The 8,188-nt window shown below is 39.6% G+C and overlaps 1 protein-coding gene and 1 long non-coding RNA gene across 2 annotated transcripts in view; one reads left to right on the plus strand and one right to left on the minus strand.

Moving 5' to 3' along the window:
* LOC118415835 overlaps positions 1 to 727 on the minus strand; it is a 1,654-nt gene extending 927 nt beyond the window's left edge. The window contains exons 1-2 of the long non-coding RNA XR_004831154.1: positions 663 to 727; positions 458 to 508 (exon numbers count right to left, since the gene is read on the minus strand). This is a non-coding gene — a long non-coding RNA (uncharacterized LOC118415835). The remainder of the gene's footprint in view (positions 1 to 457; positions 509 to 662) is intronic.
* The window catches only part of LOC118416396 (putative uncharacterized protein DDB_G0271606), a 131,415-nt gene that overhangs the window by 60,962 nt on the left and 62,265 nt on the right, over positions 1 to 8,188 (plus strand). The window lies entirely within an intron of this gene.

Here is an 8,188-nt window from a genome sequence, read left to right on the forward strand (position 1 = left end):
ATTTGAGTTTGTGTCTGGTGCCATTATTTTTTCCTGATTTGGTAATATTTTTCATTTAACACATGTCCATTTGTAATTGAAATGTTGCGTTTGTGCGTTTTTAGCGGCTTTTACCTCAGAAAGTTATGATACGCTCGGATCCACCGGTTAAGCGAAATGGCATCGCCCGGATCAAATGGCATTGATCGTGGTAAATGGCATCGACCATTACGCGTTTCAAATGGCAACGACCGTATGCGAAACGGGAAAGCGTATATAATGTTTTATTTCTTCTCACACACGCGGTACAGATAGCAGGGTCATTATTAAGACCCTGAATTGCACTAGTACTGCCGCGTTACATTTGTTAAAACCAGAAGACAATTGTCAAAAACCGTAACGGTAATTGAAAAGGCGGATGTTGCACATTTGCGGATATTGTCTGCGTGGCGCCAAGATTGGAACTGAAAGGTTTTACCTTTTCCGGGGGCGTACAGAGGGTTGGGATCTTTCATCATGGGTGTGGCGTCTGTTGGAAAATCACAGCATTTCAGAGACCAGTGTTTACTGTAGATCTATTACAGCAGACATCAAACCAGAGAACCACAAAGAGAGAGACTACAAAAACAACCACAAAGAGAGAGACTACAAAAAGACTTCGTAAGCGGACTTCAAAACTATACCTGGTACAGATTCGTAAATTTGGTCTGGAACATCCGAAGCGGCGTCGGCACGTGCCTGCCAATCAGTCTGAGGCTCCTCCATGGGTGTGGTGTCTGGAAAAATTGAATTCATTATGTTTCCCTACACATTATCTGGTTGTCAAAATGACATAACGTTACGTCATAAATCATACATTATGAAGTAAAATTGGTACATCTTATAACATGTCATTTTGCCTATTAGATTTTTAAGAAAGCTACAACAACATCAAAACAATTTTCCATTACATTTTCTAAAATAGATAGAAATAGAAAGATACCATTTTTTAAACAAACATTATACACGACTTGCATAAACTTTTCTGCCTTAGACAAAGAAACAAAGCGGCACAAGGGCTTAAAACTTTTACCTGCTCCGGATTCATACATGGGGTTGGGAAAAACGGCGTCGTTACAACCCTGCCAATCAGTCTGAGGCTGCTGCATGGGTGAGGTGTCTAGAGGAAAATTACACAGGTATACACAATTATCTGTAAAACTGCTACAGTATTGATGAAGTTTAGCAACAGGAGTGCCAAATATACAACAACATTCAAAAACGTACAAAAATGTTTTGCGACCTGACAGAAACTCGGCATATTATTGGCAACCATTTATCGTGTTCTCAGTGCACCCTTTTCACTTATAAGTTTCGAAGGTTTTGCAAAATATCGCAACGTGAAAGATTTTGACAAAATGAAACGTTTTCTTCATCATTCTTCTATGACTACTGTGTTCTATGACTACTGTGGTAGTAGTTTTTTGTCAGTATTCAATGTGACAGTGAAGCCTTTTTACAGCATTCAGGCATCCTTGAAAAGGGGAAAATGAAAAGAATGTAATAAGAAAATCACCAAACCTACCAGCACCTGTGTCCCCAGTCTGGGACTGCTGCTGCCCTCCCGACATGATGCCGCTTGTACTTGTCAGGTTTCTGCACGGCAAAAACACGTCCTGCTCCTGGCAAGGCGCTTGTTGACTCCGGAGTAGACCCAGACTCAAAGGAATATGAAGCCTTACATCACAACATCAGAAACCAGAGATGGAAGCAACTCATGTACGCCGGGTAACACCGCCCACACCGAGACTAATTATGTGGACATGTAATCGGTTTGCTCGCTAGATATTAAAAAGAAGTTCTCTAAAACAGCATAAAATTTGACATGTCAGAAAAACCTGCAGTGATTTTAAACCATTAAAACCTGTTCGTGTCAGTACTTTTTATCCATTAATTCTTCTTTTTTTTTTAATTCCATTTTTTTTCTCAATTTGACTTAAGCCATCTGTTCTTTTTATCGTGTGCCTCTACTTTGCAGTTCACGATTGGGTCTGTAGATGGCGTGACAGGAGGACGTTCTTGGGTTTCATCTTCATTCACCAAAAAAAGTAGGTCCAAGAAAAACAAGGCAGCAAAATTATGGATATCAGCAGACATCAAGTTTAAGCATTGACGTTAAAGCTTTGAGATAATGAGGCCCTTTGGAAACCCCGTTAGATTCCATAAACAGTTGCGAAGACAAAAAATAGTGCGGTGGGACACACCACGCAACCTAGTTGCCATTTTTGTATTCATCCGCCAGCGGTTGAACAGGAATTATCCGGGTAATGACCTTGAGAATGAAGGAAATAATGTCCTACATCTTGTCAGAAGTGACAATTTCAAAACATTAATGAGGTCTAGAGACGTTTTCCGACTTTGAGGAGTGAATTTCCGTCAGTTTAAACATAACTGTGGTGTTATTCTATGAAATGTAGAAACACAACGCCAAGATCATTCCTCCCGTCTGCCTGTGCTCAGCTGGGTTGCCATGGAGACGGCGTTCGGAGCAACACCACAGACGACTTATTCAGTCACACAGAAGAAGCAGAGGTAAAAACGGTGAGCTTCATTTTTGCATTTTTCCGTGATTAATTTGTGATTTGGCGGGAAATTATCACACAGACTTCATGATGATATGTTGTAGAAACAACAGTGATAGAGACTTGACGTTTGTCAGCGTTTGTTTTGCAAATTTGAGTGATATTCTGGAGCTGTGCAGGACTGGACCAACAGAGGTTTCCAGTCTGTATATTAATGTGGGGAATATGTCAAAGTTGTTGCACGATTTTCGCGTTTAAAATGTGCCGTATGGAAACTGTGAACCGTCAGAAATAAGTACAACATTACTGGAGTCAGAGTTTATTGAAACACTTCAATCATGTACATTTTTTTAAGCGGTGGAAAAACTTTTTTTCTTGTTTTGTTGATGTAACAAAAGTTAAAGTTTGGAAAATTGTGACTCAGCAAATACACGGATGGTGATAGGGTGGGTTATGGTCTTCTAAAGGTACAAGTTCAAAAACTTTGCAGACACAAGTTGGGGGTTATATGATTCCCAAGGAAAATATTAGAACTAAAGCTATGTTACTGTGAAGAACATTCAACCATGTTTCAAAATTTTGGGTTTATTTTTGTACCGTTAGAAAGGATATGATTTTGTTGTCCTAATGTTGTGTTTTGATATGGGGTGGGGAGGGCGGCGTTGCCATGGACCAAAACAATGTATCTTAACTTTGTGATGGTCGACTATTTACTTTACGTGTACAGTTAAAATTTGCTAATTTAGATTCTTCTCATGTTAACAAAGTCAGAGTGACCAATGTTCAGTAATGTTCCAGCAAAGGTAGGTCTTAGTTTTCCTCACGCTCCGTCTAGGAAAATTGTAAAAATGTCACCGACAGTTTTCTGTGATTTGGGGATTTTTCACCGTCTAAGTTTTTTGTATTTTGTGGATTACCACCGTCAGTTTTCTGGGGATTTTTACCGTCGGTTTTCTGTATGTTGAGAATTTTCACCGACAGTTTTATGTAATTTGAAAATTTTCACGGTCAGTATTCTGTGTTTTGAGGTTTTTTTAAGATCCTAGAGTTAGAAGCCAAACCATGTTTTTACATGTGGAGACTTTTGACATCCCTTTAAGAGTAAAATATTGTGTTGTACCTTGGGAATGTTTGGGTAAAGCCACTAATTTATGAGCCTCTTTCTGGACTCTGTTGGTCCTAAATAAGATCAATGTTTGCTTTGTGCGAAAAGCAATATAAAATATCAGTCAACATGATAGATATGATATTAAATGTACTTTCCAGTTGTTGAAATTGAGTCAATAATGCCGTATGGCCCGTGGCCCCCTGGTTAGGGGCCAGAGCGTGGAACCTATGCCCAATTTTTTCTTCAGGAAGCTTTATAGGTTTTAAGAGAATGGACAAGTTTGGCATGTAGTTAATGATTTGTTCTAACTTTTCTCTTACAGTTACTCTGAGAATATGTCTGAGACGAAAGAGGTTCGGAGGGACGCCAGCAAAAAGCATGATGGCATGAGAGGGGAGAACACCACCGTGAGTACATCACCATTTCTTCTCATCATCACGCCATGAGTTTGATTCTGGCTGTGTCGCTAACCTGACATACATGCTAACAAAAAAGGCTGCAGTCCTTTGTATGGGATATCGATGTTAAGCTACGGTCACATAATGATGTTGTGCTTGTTGGACACTGAACCAGTAAATATAGCTCTGCCAAACTGGATCAAGATCACTTCCACTTTTTCTATCACAGAACGAACAATGATCTGTATAATCCCCCCTCTCCCCCTGACTTAGTTCAAGACTTATGTAGACTTCCTAATACAAATGGCCTCCTCAATCCAATGTACTGATTCTTGCCTTGTTTCCCACAGCCCCCGATCAGCAGTCAAAACGCCTCCCTCAAGCTCCCCGTGGATGACCCCGACCCCCGGTCGGTAACAGATGTGAGCCATTCTGGACAGGTAGGTGCATTTCCCAGACATCCTGACACACTTAGTCTGAAAACCTGCAGACTCATGAGAGGCAAAGACATGAAAAGTCATCAGACCACTCTGAGACACACCTGGACACACCTGGACACACCTGTCCGAGGTGCTGACCAGTTGACTGCACTGCTGGTTACACCAGTTTAACCCCTCTTTAACCCTCCACATGCTCAGTTCAGTAGAATGTAGCCTGACCCTTTAACCCTTCCCATGCTCAGTTCAGTAGAATGTAGCCTGGCCCTTTAACCCTTCCCATGCTCAGTTCAGTAGAATGTAGCCTGGCCCTTTAACCCTTCCCATGCTCAGTTCAGTAGAATGTAGCCTGGCCCTTTAACCCTTCCCATGCTTAGTTCAGTAGAATTTAGCCTGACCCTTTAACCCTCCACATGCTCAGTTCAGTAGAATGTAGCCCGACCCTTTAACCCTCCCCATGCTCAGTTCAGTAGAATGCAGCCTGACCCTTTAACCCTCCCCAAGCTTAGTTCAGTAGAATGTAGCCTGACCCTTTAACCCTTCCCATGCTTAGTTCAGTAGAATTTAGCCTGACCCTTTAACCCTCCCCATGCTCAGTTCAGTAGAATGTAGCCTGACCCTTTAACCCTCCCCATGCTCAGTTCAGTAGAATGTAGCCCGACCCTTTAACCCTCCCCATGCTCAGTTCAGTAGAATGCAGCCTGGCCCTTTAACCCTCGCCATGCTCAGTTCAGTAGAATGTGGCCTGACCCTTTAACCCTTCCCATGCTCAGTTTAGTAGAATGTAGCCTGACCCTTAACCCCCTTCCTTGTGTGTACAACATTATCTCCTACTTGTCACAGTGAGAAACTGGACTGTAAGGTTTGTGTCCAGTATAGTGTGTCCTTACTCCCAGTATGTGTACTTTTCTGTTGCAATCTTGGTAACACCTTTTCTTAACATTAATATTCATGATTATCAGTTCTGAGTTTTGCTCTAACAAATTATATTATTTCTGTTGATGATAATTCCAGTTCCAAGCTTCTTTTTGTTATTTTTGCCTATGTTTCCAGTACCACTGTTAGTTTGATGGCTGACTTTATTTGATGTTTCTGAAGCTTAAGTTTGTTTTTGTACTTCTTCAGGCAGAACAGATCAGGCAGACTTACACTAAGGAGGCAGTAGACAGCCAGTAAGGACTCAGTTTAGCTAGATAGAACTGAATTAGCATAGGGTCCAGTTGAGCTAGATAGATCTAAATCAGTTAGCATAGATCCAGTTGAGCTAGATAGATCTAAATTATTTAGCATAGGTCCAGTTGAGCTAGATAGATCTAAATTATTTAGCATAGGTCCAGTTGAGCTAGATAGATCTAAATCAGTTAGCATAGGGTCCAGTTTAGCTAGATAGATCTAAATCAGTTAGCATAGGGTCCAGTTGAGCTAGATAAATCTAAATTATTTAGCATAGGTCCAGTTGAGCTAGATAGATCTAAATTAGTTAGCACAGGGTCCAGTTGAGCTAGATAGAACTAGATTAGTTAGGAAAAAGACCAGTTAGTTAAATGAAACTGAATTAGTTAGCATAGGGTCCTGTTGAGCTAGATGGAACTATGGGGGCCAATTAGCTAGTTAGATCTGAATCAGTTAACATAGGGGCCAGTCTAGCTAAATGGAACTTAATTAGTTAGCATAGGGGAAAGTTTAGCCGGAAAGATCTAAATCTAAATCAATTAGCATAGGAACCAGTTTAGAAACCAGTTAGCTAGATAGAATTGAATTAGCTAGCATAGGGACCAATTAATTAGAATAGGGATCAGCTGAACTAGCTTGAATAAGTTAGCACAGGGACTGCACAGTTTAGCTAAGCAGAACTTAGTATTCCTGATAGTTAGAGTAGTGACCAGTTATGCTAGGTAGAACTGAAAAAGTACTGGTGCAATAAGAGAACAGTTAAGCTCAGGGATCAGTTAGCAAGATAGCATAACAAAAAGCCTGGTATTTTATTGCATTGTTCAGCAGATTTGAAGTCAGAGCTTAATTGTAATGTTTGTGTTTCTTACAGCACCAACAAAGAGCTTGGTATAGATGAGGGGGAGGCAGAAGAGGAGGAGTCTGAATTGGGACGGTAAGATTTACAAAATTGGACCAAGAACTTCTTGCATGATGCAAATACATTGTGTCTAACAATACCAGTCCTGTATTGTGGAACATGATCACTGATATTCTGTGTTCCTTTTTCTGTATGGTTTGAGACTAGTTCATTCATACTTTATTTCTTGTACTTCCAACAGACTTCTTCGTGAGTTCGAGAAGGACCTTCAGAGGTAAGGGAACACTCTACCCATATGGGCTAAGCCTTAGTGATTTTTGCATGCCATAAAATTAAGGCAAATATATCAAGGATTTCTCTGCTATTAGAAAGAATACTGTAACTAATGATGAGCCTACTCCATTGTAATACTATATCAAAGAATTATGTTAGCTCATATGCTTCTGTTAATTAGGTTGTTAAGTTTTATTCTATACCTCTATTTTGACTTTGTGTAATAGTTGTATCATGTACAATTGTCGTGCAATTAAGTTCTTCTACAATATAGCTACTCATAATTTTTGTACATTATCCATAACTCTAAATGATGTAGTTTTTTTTTTTCTATATGGCAAGGCTTGATGTTTGCTGTTTTGCTGTGTGTTATTGTATTATAACATAATTGAAACTAGAAAGGCAACATGTTCATGAAAATACAGAATGTTTTCTCCATTGCCTTTAGTCAAGCTACTTGCACACAATACTATAACGCTAGTTCACCTTTATCTGTTGGGTAACCTATTTCCGTTGCTTTTAAAAAATAGGGTAATTGGGGATATCACGTTGACGGACATTGGTTTAAAATTTCAATATTTTCAGTACATTGCAGTATAAAACCCATCGAATTGATGTGCCTAAATACACTGTTTTGACAAACAATGGATATAGGTTACCCCGCGGATAAAGGTGAACTAGCGTTACCATTAGGCTTGCCCTATATAGTATTGTGTGCTAGTAAAAAAGAAATAAAAAAACCTACATCTGCTTAGTTTTTAGACCTGGTCATTAACATAATTATACTATACCATTAGGCTCACCCTTTAGTATTGTATGCTATTGTGAACCGGTAGAAATTGATCATATACACAGAGACAGCTAATATCTGATCTAAGCTCTGATTGGCTACTGACAGAAGAAGAAAGGAAAAAAAAATGAACATACCAGCAAAAACAAATGTTTTTCCCTACTGGGGATTTTGTCTGAATCAGTCAATAAAACACATCAACATGTCACTGACGATGTCTGACTCCCTTACAGAGTGGAAAACCAAGTGAAAGTACTTGATGACTGGCTGTCTGATGAAGATGAGGAGGAGGCAGAAGAGGAGAAGGCAGAAGTAGATATGTAAGATATACAAAATGGGACCAAGAACTTCTTACATGATGCAAATACATTGTAATGATCAATACCAGTCCTGATAATCAAACAAAGGATAGTGAGTGTGAGTGTGAGTGTGAGTTTTGTGGAATATGATCACTGATATTCTGTGTTCCTTTTTCTGTATTGTTTTCTCTGCTTGATGGTTTCAAAGACCTACAACAAGTTTTGAAACATGAACATGTCTCATGAGTTCTTAAGCTTGTAAGTTACAACTTCTGTTTAGTACTTGCCTATATTACTTAGAAGTTACAAAA

The sequence above is a fragment of the Branchiostoma floridae genome, chromosome 5 (assembly GCF_000003815.2).
Source record: "Branchiostoma floridae strain S238N-H82 chromosome 5, Bfl_VNyyK, whole genome shotgun sequence".
NCBI classification, from domain to species: domain Eukaryota; kingdom Metazoa; phylum Chordata; class Leptocardii; order Amphioxiformes; family Branchiostomatidae; genus Branchiostoma; species Branchiostoma floridae.